The following is a 12,877-nucleotide window of genomic DNA, read 5'->3' on the forward strand; positions in this document are numbered from 1 at the left end:
GACCAGGTGGCAATATTTATGTACATGCAAATGTCAGTGTGTGTGTGTGTGCGTGTGCGTGTGCGTGTGTGTGTATGCATGTATGCATGTATGTACGTACCTATAGCAGCTATATGTCTATCTCTGTACTGTCCGTCTGTCTGTCTATCCTACCTACTAACCTACCTGGAATTCCTATAATTCCAATTTCTCCATTAATTCTTCATTCAAGCCCCAATTACAGGGGACGCTCAGAAACCCCATAACGCGGCATTTCGAGCCCTTCATGCCAGCTGACCCCGCGGGATTTCGAATCCAGACCCCAGGCTAGACTTTTAAGAGCTCCATTCATCTCGAGGGCACCAAACCGCCATCATTTACCCCGGGCCAATCATCTGCCCACCTCCCAGTGGCCGCTTTTGTCAACTGACAAAAGCACAATGGATCCCTTCATTTCTGTCGCTAAGCGAGACAGTTTTGCCCCGTTTTTACCTTTACCGTTCTTGCCCTGGTTGTTAAGCGAATCGCTGCAGTGAAGTTAGGTTGTTAAGTGAGTCTAGACTTCCCTTTTGATTTTGCGGGTCGCAAAAGGGGGGACCACATCACCCCGGGGACACTGCGACCGTCATAAATACGAGTCAGTTATACGAAGCGTCCGAATTTTTGATGACGTGATCGTAGGGGGGGATGGTGGAACGGTCGTAAGTGTGAAAAGCGGTCGTAAGCCGCATTTTTCAGCGCCGTTGTAACTTCAAATTGTCCCTTAAATGAATGATTGAAGTTTGCAAATTTCAATATATATCAGTGTTTCTCAACCTTGGCAATTTGAAGATGTCTGGACTTCAACTCCCAGAATTCCCCAGCCAGCATTCGCTGGCTGGGGAATTCTGGGAGTTGAAGTCCAGACATCTTCAAGTTGCCAAGGTTGAGAAACACTGATATATACTAACTGATTCACTAACGAATACTAACTTTAATATAGACTAACTAATTCAGTGTTTTACAAGCTTTGACACTTTTAAGATGGGTGGACGTCAACTCCCAGAATTCCCCAGCAAATGCCCAGCTGGGAAACATCCGCACGGACCCTTCCCCGTTTTATCTTGTATTGTTCGTGGATGGGAGGCCACCAGGAGATCCTAAAGGCTGCAGACTAAACCGGGAAGCCCCAAAACATCGTGGAAACACACTAGAAGAAATCACACCTGTATCGCCACCCTCAAAATTATCCAGCCGCCCGGCTCACCTTGAAAGAGAGTTTAGCTTACCTTACCTGGCTGGGAATGATGGACGCTGTAGTCCCAGCACGCGCAGAGGCGAGGCATGTTCAGAGCCCTTCACGGGAGGTTCCCTTGCTGGCGTTTCACAACCCCCCTGTGAAGTAGGACGGCCTTAATTTCTCGGTGAGGCCTGGAAGAGAGTATTTTTCCGAGGAAAGAATCAGATTTTACTCATTTTTGGGGGGCTTCTTCTGAGCCTCGATTCCCCCTCCAGATGAGACAAAGAACAGGGGGACTGAGATTATAATGGAACGGGGGGGAAACTGCCTTAAGAATTTTAATCCTGAATTGAATCTGCAGGGGCTGGGGGGGGCAAAAAAGTCAAAATGGCGGCCAATGCAATTGAAAACCTGCCTCCCTTCCCTCCGTTTTTTTTGCACATTTTTGGATTATGTGTAAAGGGGGTTTGGACTGCACCGTTGCAAACGCCCCTCCTTTTCCTCTATAGGTTCTCCCACAAGTCCCACTGAGTTTAGCCCTAAATGCAAGGGGAAAATGTTATACAGCTAAGTCCTCGACTTACGACCACAACGAAGCTCTAAAAAAACTCTGTTGCCGAGAGAGTTCTTAATTTGAGTTTTGCCCTGTCTTACGATCTTTCTTGCCACAGTTGTTAAGCGAATCGCCGCGGTTGTTAAGTGAGCAAGACGGTCGCGAAATGAACCCGGCTTCCCCGTTGACACGGAATGTCAGGTGGTTGCAAAAAGGGGGTCGCAGCGGAGCTGGCTGGAGAATTCTGGGAATTGAAGTCCACAAGTCTTAAAGTTGCCAAGTTTGGGAACCACTGCTCTAGAAATCCACTTTTTCCAATTTTCCTCACCGCCAGAGTCATTCGGTTATGAGACGGGTGGGAAATCCATTTAATAAAAGAAATAATTATGTTTTCTTGGTGCTGGAGAGGCCAGAATGGATTATATAGGGCAGTCTTTCTCAATCTGTGCCATTTTAACCAGTGTGGACTTCAACTTCCAGAATTCCCTGGGAGGTGAAATCAAGACATGCTGGCTGTGGAATTCTGGGAGTTGAAGTCCACATTTAAAAAAAAAAAAAACCCATCAGCTCCATAACTGGACTGTTGGACAGGTGTTATAACCGGGAAGCTTTTAGTTATATTTAAAGAAACTCTGTATATAGCCACAACATTGCAAGTTCTTAATTAACTTCTTTTTAATGCAGTGTTTTCCAACCGTGGGAACTTTTAAGATGAGTGGGCTTCAACTCCCAGAATTCCACAGCCAGGGGAATTCTGGGAGTTGAAGTCCACTCGACTTAAAGTTCCACGATTGGAAAACACTCCTTTAACATATCTGAATAGACCCAACCCGCAAAGAATGCTTGGAAAAATAAAACTCATTGGCCACCCCTGGAATTCCATTCCATTCCAAGGAAACCAACATTAGTTGTTTAATATATCCTTCCCTCCGATGTAAGGCTTGTTTCAAGCTTGATCTCTGTACTGAAGCAATTTAAGCACGCCGGACTGGACTTCCATCATCCCCAGCCATCATGGCCACAGAGGACACCACGAACTGGCAAACAGGGCATCTATTCGGAGCCAGAGTTATGAAAGGCAACCTAAGGCTTGGAGAGGAGAGCCTCCATGTTTGAGGGCAGTATACCTTAAAAGCCAGATTTTCAGGAAATGCCCAATGAAAAAGGCGAGCCACAAGAAGCCCAAGGAAGGGAAATGGACTTTCTAAAAGTTGGATGGAGCTCTTCAAAAGTTGAACTTCGTTTGTTTTTAAAAGAAATAAAACTTTTGAACAAGAAAAAAGTTGAACTTCATAGCATAGCAATTAAAATATTGAAGCGGGCAAGAGACAACGGATAGATGATTTCTCTTTATTGTTGTTGTTCTAATTTGGTTTTCTTTTTCTCTCTCTTTCCTTTCTTTTTTCTAAGTAGGTGACACGACTAGAAGTTAGGTAGGAGAGAAAGAAAACGTATTTTAAGAAAGGGTGACATAATTAAGAGTTAGAACGAGATAGAAATAAAAAAGGAGGAATATTAATGTATGCACTTTTAAATAATAAGAAAAATCACAAGAGAAAGCATGGAATAATTGAACAATGACAGATTGCAACTTAATATAAATATGTATTACCATTAGAAATATATAAGTTGGGTAGGATAGTATTTTAATAAAGGGTGACATAATTAAGAGAATAAGAGATACAAATAAGAGAAAGGGGGAGTATTAATATATGCAACTTAATATAAATATGTATTACTATTAGAAATATATAAATTAGGTAGGATGGTATTTTAATAAAGAGTGACATAATTAAGAGTTAGAATAAGATACAAATAAGAGAAAGGAGGCATATTAATGTATGCACTTTTGTATAATAAAAGAAGAACAATCACAAGAGAAAGCATGGAATAATTGAATAATGACAGATTGCAACTTAATATAAATATGTATTACTATTAGAAATATATAAGTTGGGTAGGATAGTATTTTAATAAAGGGTGACATAATTAAGAGAATAAGAGATACAAATAAGAGAAAGGGGAAGTATTAATATATGCACTTTTATATAATAAAATAAGAACAATAACAAGAGAAAACATGGAATAATTGAATAATGACAGACTGATATAAATATGTACTACTATTAGAAATATATAAGTTGTCTGAATGTAATAACTATGATTAATTTTATTCATTTTGTTTGTGCCAGACTGTTCATGCATTGATGTTTGCAAATAAATAAATAAAATTTTTTTTAAAAAAATTAACTTCATTATCAAGGATTTCTTCCACACACACCCTTTTGTGCTGGTTTTATGCGGTCCCACATTATTAAATGTTGTTGCACAAGAAGGAGAGCAACAAAGATACACAAACGCATACTTCAACCCCAGGGCAGAGAGAGTTTAAGGAAACTTTGATGATCAATTCTTTGAGATAGAAGGATCAGGAAGAAGCAGAGAAACCAGGGGGTGGTCAAAAAAGTCACAATGGCCGCCAGGAAGGTGGGATCAAAGCTTTGCCCATTTGTAACTGCATCACACTACATCACAAGTTATCCAGGGGGGCTTCGGACCACCAGAAAGGCAGCATATAGAATGAATGAATGAATGAATGAATGAATGAATGAATGAATGAATGAATGAATGAATGAATGAATGAATCAATCAATCAATCAATCAATCAATCAATCAATTTTGACTTTTTTGACCCTTCCAGGGGTCTTGTAACACTTTGGAAGTCCTTCTAACCAACCATGGGATTATGATTATTATTTTTTGCCAAAATATGACGGATGAGCTAATCTCATCTGTAAGGCCAGTTAATCCCAGTTTATCCAACAAACCATAGTTAAACAAACCAGGATCTTTGCGCGGCTCTTGGAGACCATCATTAAAACTCCCTGCCGGAAGGAATGGGGGGAGGGGAGATGCAGCTGTTGCCCCCCCCCCACAAACATCTGTCCCGCGACTCCCACCAACTAACCTGGCGGGCGCTAGTCCGTCTTGCGCGCTCCTCCTCCTCTTCCTCCTGCAGTCTTGGACTACAACACCCATTATCCTCCTCCTCCAGACTCACCGGGTCTGATGCGGCGGGAGAACGTCCTGCTCCGGCTTCAGCGCTCGCAAAGGCTCCGATGCTGAGCGACACCCGCCTGCTCGCCCCTCCGTCCGTCCGCCCGTCGGTGGGCGCAGGTGGGCAGAGGGCGCGGCGTCTCCCTCGCAGGGGCTGCTACTCAGCGCGCTGGAGGGGCTTAGCGGGGCACCCCGATTCCCCGGAGTCGCGGATCATCCAATGTCCTGGATCCCCCAAAGCTCCGGAGAGGCGGAGACCCCCCCAGAGCCCCCCAACTCCTGGATACCTCAAAGTCCCGGAACCCCAAAGTCCTGGGATCCAGACCCCCCCAAATCCCAGAGCCCCCCAAATCCTGGAGCCCCCAAAGGCCTGGAACCCCCAAAGTCCCAGATCCTACAAAGCCCTGGAGACCCAGAGTCCCCCAAATCCCAGAGCCCCCAAAGCGCTGGGGTCCTGGAGCCCCCAAAGTCTTGGAGCCCCCAAAGTCCTGGAGTCTCCAAGCCCCAAGTTCCAGAACCCCCTAATCCTGGATCCCCCAAAGTCCCGGATCCTGCAAAGCCCTGGAGACCCAGAACACCCCCCCCCCAAAATCCCAGAGCCGCCCCAAATCCTGGTGCCTCCAAAGCCCTGGAGTCCTAGAACCCCAAAGTTCCAGACCCTCGCAAGTCCCAGAGTCTCAGAACCCCCAAAGTCCTGGAACCCCCCAAAATCCTGGAGTCCCGGAGCCCAGGAGCCCTTCCCCAGGGGCCACATAAACCAGGAGCCCCAGGCCTAAACTTCTGCAACAATGCCCTCCTTCTGCCCAAGATGGCCCCCTCCCCCTGAAATGATGCCCCCCCTCTCCCTTAAATCCCCTCCCCCAGCCCCACGGCTTAACCCTTGAGGGACCAGACCTCCTGGGCATCATAGCCAAGGCTGAGCCCCTTGGAGAGCAATCCGGGCTGGGTAGAGAGAGAAGCATCAGCACCACCAGAGGTTGTGTGAACCCAGCCATGAGGAAGGCTTAAGTTCCAGCCCATATCCTGCTAGTTGTGGCTTGCTCACCAAAACCATGATTTTGCAGACCATGGTTTAATGCGACAGGCATATTCAGCCCTGGAAAGGGGGCTTGAAGGACTGTTTTATTATTTATTTCATTATTTTATTATTTTATTGTTATTTTATTGTTATTTATTATTATTATTATTATTGTTGTTGTTGTTGTTGTTGTTGTTGTTATTATTATTATTATTATTATTATTATTATTATTATTATTATTATTATTATTATTATTATTATTATTATACAATTGTATCACAGCGGCCAGTTGTTTCGCCGGATTTGGCATTGGTTACTAGTCGGGCCCCACCCAGGGGCCTAGGACGTCGTAACGTATTTTCGTAATATGCGTGCAGATCCAAGCAGTGCGGCTTTTTGCATTTGACTGATGGTGATTTTGTCAATTTTTAACTGTTTTAAATGTAATTCCAGTGCTTTTGGAATAGCACCCAGTGTGCCAATTACCACTGGAATTACCGCTGCTGGTTTGTGCCATTGTCGTTGAATTTCGATTTTTAAGTCCTGGTATCTTGCGATTTTTTCATGTTCCTTCTCGGCGACCCTGCTATCACCTGGTATTGCGATGTCTATGATTGTGACCTTATTTTTCTCAACCAGTGTGATGTCTGGTGCATTATGCGCCAGTATTTTGTCGGTTTGTATACGGAAATCCCACAAGATCTTGACCATCTGATTTTTGGTGACTTTTTCAGGCTGATGTTCCCACCAGTTTGTTGCTGTTTTAATATTATAATTTTTGCACAAATTCCAATGGATCATTTGTGCTACTGAATTGTGCCGCAATTTATAATCAGTCTGCGTGATTTTTTTACAGCAGCTGAGTATGTGATCAACAGTTTCATCAGCTTCTTTGCAAAGTCTGCATTTGGCATCATCAGAGGATTTTTCGATTTTGGCCTTAATGGCATTTGTGCGGATAGCTTGTTCTTGCGCAGCCAGGATTAGTGACTCTGTTTCTTTCTTTCTTTTATTATTATTTTATTATTATTTTATTATTATTTTATTATTATTTTATTATTATTTTATTATTATTTTATTATTATTTTATTATTATTTTATTATTATTTTATTATTATTTTAGTTGGACTTGAAGTTTGCTACTGGCAGCTGCCTACCAAGCAATGTGCTTCATTTATCGACCATCTGTAGATACAACAGCACCGGAAAAAAAGAAACTTGCCATCGGTCCTCACACTTACGACCGTTACAGCATCTCCACAGTCACAGGGTCCAAATTCTCTGTTGCAGGCTCCAGCCCTCTGGAATGACCTCCCCATGGAGATCCGGACCCTTACTACCCTCCCGGCCTTCCGCAAAGCCACCAAGTCCTGGCTGCTCCAGCAGGCCGGGGGGCTTGTGAAACATCCAGCCCCACGGAAACTGTGAATGTTGCGGTTTTTTTTAAAGTGTTGTCTTTGTCTAGTTATTTCCCCTTCCCTTGTCTATTGTGAGCCGCCCAGAGTCCTTCGGGAGTGGGCAGCATACAAGACATATAAATAAAAATACAATACAAATACAACTGTGCATGTGCGCAGTGTGTATCTGGCGGGCATGCACGAAGCGAACTGGTAGTAAAACTAGGAGCAACCCACCTCTGTGGAGCAGCCACAACTTCTGGAGGCAAGCTGTTTCACTGCATAACAGAACGGGAAGAGACCTTGAAGGTCTTCTAGTCCAACCCCTGTTGAAGCGGGAGTCCCTATACCAGGGGTGTCAAACTCGATTTCATTGAGGGCCACATCAGGGTTGTGTTTGATCTTGGGGAGTGGGGGAAGGGTGGGCATGGCCAGCTCAACGACACACGTGTTGGGGGGCGCCACTGGTTGCCCATGTGCCCTGCTGGCGAAAATGCTCTCGAGTTCCGTTTTCGGCTGGGCTGTCCTCCTGCAATTCTCTGCCAGAGAAAACTCCTGAGCTCCATTTTCGCTGGCAGAGGCACCAAGGGTTGGTCCTTTGCTATATCTGGGTCGGCCCTGTTGGAAGAAACGTCCTTCTGGGTTCGGATCCAAGTGGGGAAAAAGACACTGGAGACATGGAGGCTGCTTGGAAAGATGGTTTATTGGTGGACAGGACCACATGGCTTGAGCCCCTGAACAGAAAAGCATGATCACATGCTTCAATGTTGGTGGAGAAGAAGAGAAGGAAGGACTGAGATGCTGAAAGTCCCTGCTTTTATCTCCTCTCTGGCCTTTGATCTTGAGCTTGTATTCTGATTGGTTGTCAGACTCCCATGGGGGCCCATGCAGGGGCAACTCTCTAGGCTGCGTTTTGAATCCAGGTTTGGTTGAGTTCTCAGATGCCATGTGGTCAACTGGGGCCAATACTATCATGCTTTAATCCCATCCCTCCTGGAGCTGAAGGGGAGAACTCTTTATTATGTAAAGTGGACTAGCTCAGGTTTTAAGGGCTCATTGACAAAGTGGGGATGGGCAGGAAGCTGCAGGCAGCTATTCTGTCTTTTAAAATATGTTTTTTTCTTTTCACATCCAGAGAAATATTCTGCCTTTGCAATATTTCCTAGGATATTTCATTTTTCTGGGAGAGGGCTGGGTGATGACTTCCTACAGCCCTATGGGATAGATCTAAGCACCCTGCCGGCCGAATCCAGCCCCCAGATCTTGAGTTTGACACCCCTGCCCTATACCATTTTGGACAAATGACTGTCCAATCCCTTCTTGAAAACCTCCAGTGATGGAAGTCATTCCACTGATTAATTGTTCTCACTGCCAGGAAACTTCTCTTTAATTCCAAGTTGCTTCTCTCCTTGATTAGTTTCCACCCATTGCTTCTTCTGCTGCCCTCAGGTGCTTTGGAGAATAGGTTGACCCCCTCTTCTCTGTGGCAACCCCTCAAATATTGGAAGGCTGCGATCATCTTCTGTTTCTAGCAGAATAACTGAAGAACACAGCTGGAAGGGACTTTGGAGGTCTTCTAGTCCAACCCCCTGCCTAGACAGGAAACCCTACACCATTTCAGACAAATGGTTATCCAACGTCTTCTTAAAAACCTGCAGTGTTGGAGCACCCACCCTGAAGTCAAATGTGTATGCCTTGTTGTCTAGAACACAACAATGACACTCCGAGAAGTTGCAGAAATGCCACGCAAACAAGATTTTACTTTTTTTCTCAGATGAACTATAAACCTTTAATGCAATCTTTAAGGCAATCTTAGTGTCCTCCCGGGTTTTTTTTTCCATGCCCATGCCATAATTTAGACATGACAATCTTGAAATAAGAAATTATTGTCTTTTTCTGCCCAGACCCCACTTTATTATTATTTTTAAATAGTTTTTATTGAACATTTTCAAGTTTAAAAACCACAAGTAAAAAAAGAACAGAGAAAAAGAAAAGAAAAAAATACAAAACAGATAAAAACACAAACAACAGAATAATATAATACAATTTTACAGCTTCCCCTACTAGCATGTATATTCTGCTTTTGCAGTTTTCCTGTTCAATTATTGCCTCCTCGTACTTCTTAACAATTCTAATGCTAATGTAATAATTATATTGTAATATAATAGTATAATACATATAATCAGATGTTTACATACATGCAATAGTTTTAAACATTGTTGATTATATTATAAAGAAAAAAAAATGTAGACGCCAGTTTAATCTACACAAGATCCTCCAACATCCACCAGCTTTTCTGTTTCTTAATCTGCAGCCAGGGAGCGTCGGAAGGAAAAGGAAGATTTCTCTCTTTGTGCAGGGCTGGGAGAAGCCGAAGGATTTTATTTATTTATTTCATTTATTTATGTTTCCTATTATTGAACCGCCCACCTCACTCCAAGGGGGGGGCGGCTCTGAGCCAGGCGCAGTGGAATAGAACCGATAAGTAAAAGCGACGTAGGAAAATCAACAAATCAAAATTAAAGATTAAACTAGGGTGAAATGTTTTACAATTGCAGAATCATGATAACTGAACATCCGAAACGGGAAAATAGATCTACATATATTTATTATAAAAATAATTAATTGCAATTCATTTTTATTTTTTATCGCCGCTGATAAAGTCATTTGTTATATTTTATATATTTATAGATGTTTTATTATATCCGTATGCACACATACGCACACATACATATATACACACATGCACACATACTGTACACACACACACACACACACATGCACACGCGATACACACCCACACATCATGCTAAGTTAAAGCAATCTTTTAAGATTTGGCTTAGATTAGAATGAAGGCTGAATTCCTCTTTAAAAAATATAAATTATTATATTATTATTTAAGGTTTATTTTTTTGGTTACCAATCCAGGATTTGAAACCAATGATGGTTTTGTTGATGGTTTGCAAATCCTGGCTTATTTCAATTTGGCTTTTAGGTAGATCTAAATCTTTGCTTATTCCTAGCTTATATCTGTGAACTATTTGTTCTGGATGCTAGCAGAAGAAATAGAGGGGGGAAAAACAGAAATTAGGGGGGGAAACCTATTATTTGTTTGTCTGCAAAAGTGTTCTGATTTATATATACAGTACACACAATTTATACATATACACATATGCAGAAGCAAAGGCTCTTATGAAATCAGGAGCCCAGCTGGCTGGCTGATTATCCAGCCAAAAGGCAGGGATTTGGATTTAATTTTAAATTTTTTTTTTTGCAACCCATCTCCAAAGGCATCTCCCCCCCCCCTTTCTCCCCCTGGCATCTCCCCTTTTGCCAAGGAACGCCTAGCTCCCCCCCCTCCCTCTCCTTTACAACTCTTGTTGCCACGGAAACTGCCTCCACCGGCTGAGGCGCCAGGGCAACCCATCACTCAGCCCGCCAGCCAATCGGAAGCGCTCCTGCCCTTCCCTCCTCGCCGTCACCCTGGCGACCAATGAGCTTCTCACCTGTTCTGGGATGTGCTCAGTCACGCCGAGCAGCCAATCGGAGCCTTCCCTGCCCCAGGAAGCTCCCGGTCGCTTTGGCAACATCAGCTGGGGCATCTGGCTGGCCTTTCCTGCTTTGTGCCAGCTGGCCGCTTGGATGCTCGGAAGATATCGCCAGATTGGTCAAGGGGGCACCGCTGGGCGCCGGGGATGGGCTCAGCTTCAAGTAGTACAAGGCACAGGGACGAAAAGCCACTCAACCCCCTTGGATCCTCCATCCCTAAAATTATAAATAAATTTTTATAAAACTTAGCAAATGCCGAACACAAAAGACCCGGGTGCCTCTCAAGAGAGGGATGGGCAGTTAAGAAATACAAAATATAATTTATTTACTTTGCATCACTTTTATTGACATCATCCTAATATGAATTATGTGTGCCAGGAAAGATAATAGACTAGAGAGGAGGAGGAGGAGGAGGAGGAGAGGTAGAGGAAGGAGAGGAAGAGGAAGAAGACAAAAGGAAGAGAGGAGGAAGAGGAGGAGGAGGAGAAGAAGAGGAGGAGGAGGAGGAGAGGTAGAGGAAGAATAGGAAGAGGAAGAAGAGAAAAGGAAAAAGAAAAAGGAGAGGAGGAAGAGGAAGAGGAGGAGAAGAAGAAGAAGAGGAGGAGAAGGAGAGGTAGAGGAAGAAGAGGAAGAGGAAGAAGAGAAAAAGAAGGGGGGAGGAGGAGGAGATGGTACGGGTAATTTATTCAGCAAAATCTTATCTGCTAGATTCTTTGATCAGAGCCAATTTCAACTTCTAGACTTCCTCTAGATCAGATTTCCAGACTGGTCTGCTGCTCTATTTCCTGGGTCTGACATTTGTGACACAAAGCTTCTCTTAGCTTCCACTCCTGGGAAGGGGGCCTATTTTGGGTGAGGGGTGAGAGCAAAAGGCTTCTGCATCCTTGTGTGGGAAGTTTATCACCCAGCCCTCTCCCAGAAAAATGAAATATCCTAGGAAATATTGAAAAGGCAGAATATTTCTCTGGATGTGAAAAGAAACATGTTTTAAAAGACAGAATAGTTGCCTATAGCTTCCTGCCCACCCCCAGCTAATGGGCCATTAAGATGGCCCGGCTAGCTCACTTTACATAATAAAGACTTCTCCTCACTGCAGCTGTAGGGGGAAGGGATATTACTCAACTGACCACAAGGCAACTGAGAACTCATCACAGCCTAGAGAGCACCATGGGAGTCTGACAACCAGTCAGAATACATTTCTTACACAGGAACAGGAAACAGAGAGGTGGGACTGAACAGGGTATAAAAAGCCTAGCAAGCCCCTTCCTCAGCCCTTCTCTTCTTCTTCACCTACATTGAAGCATGTGATCCCCTTTTCTGGTCAGGGCTCAAGCCATGTGGTCCTGTCCAACAATAAACCATCTTTCCAAGCAGCCTCCATGTCTCCAGTGTCTTCTTCCCCACTTGGAGCTGAACCCAGAAGGACGTTTCTTTCAACACTTGGAATGCTGCCTTGGCCAAAATTCTCTTTTCCTCCCAAATTACCTGCTAGGGTGTCCCACCCCCCACATCAGCGCAATCATTAAGAGAAGGTCAAATTGATCTGCATAGCAATAAGGACCATCTGAATTGGCTCCAGGCAGACTTGCAAGCAGGTGGCTTCATGCTCCTTCATGCTTCTCCAAACCCTCTTAGATATCTCAATGCAAGGACCCCTCCTCAAACTCAAACTGCTTTAGGTATCTAAGTGCAAGGACCCCTCCTCTCCTCTGCTAAGGGGAACGGAGGCGAAAACATATGACGAACGTTTGCACGACTTGGGTCTGTCTAGTTTAATGACGAGAAATGCTAGGTTGACATCATAGCAGTCTTCCAATATTTGAGGGGTTGCCACAAAGAGGAGGGGATGGGGGTCAGTTTGTTCTCCAAAGCACCTGAAGGCAGGACAAGAAGCAATGGGTGGAAACTAATCAAGGAGAGAAGCAACCTGGAATTAAGAAGGAATTTCTTGTGCGAACAATTAATCAGTGGAACAGCTTGCCACCAGAAGCTGTGATTGCTCCATCACTTTCAAGAAGAGACTTGGACAGACCCTGGTCCGGAATGGGGCAGGGTCTCAAGCCCTCCAAGATCCCTTCCAACTCTAATTATTCTATGTCCCATT

This window comes from Thamnophis sirtalis, unplaced genomic scaffold, assembly GCF_051295495.1.
Source record: "Thamnophis sirtalis isolate CommonGarterSnake01/CBP01778 unplaced genomic scaffold, rThaSir2_p1.2 scaffold_7, whole genome shotgun sequence".
Taxonomy (NCBI): domain Eukaryota; kingdom Metazoa; phylum Chordata; class Lepidosauria; order Squamata; family Natricidae; genus Thamnophis; species Thamnophis sirtalis.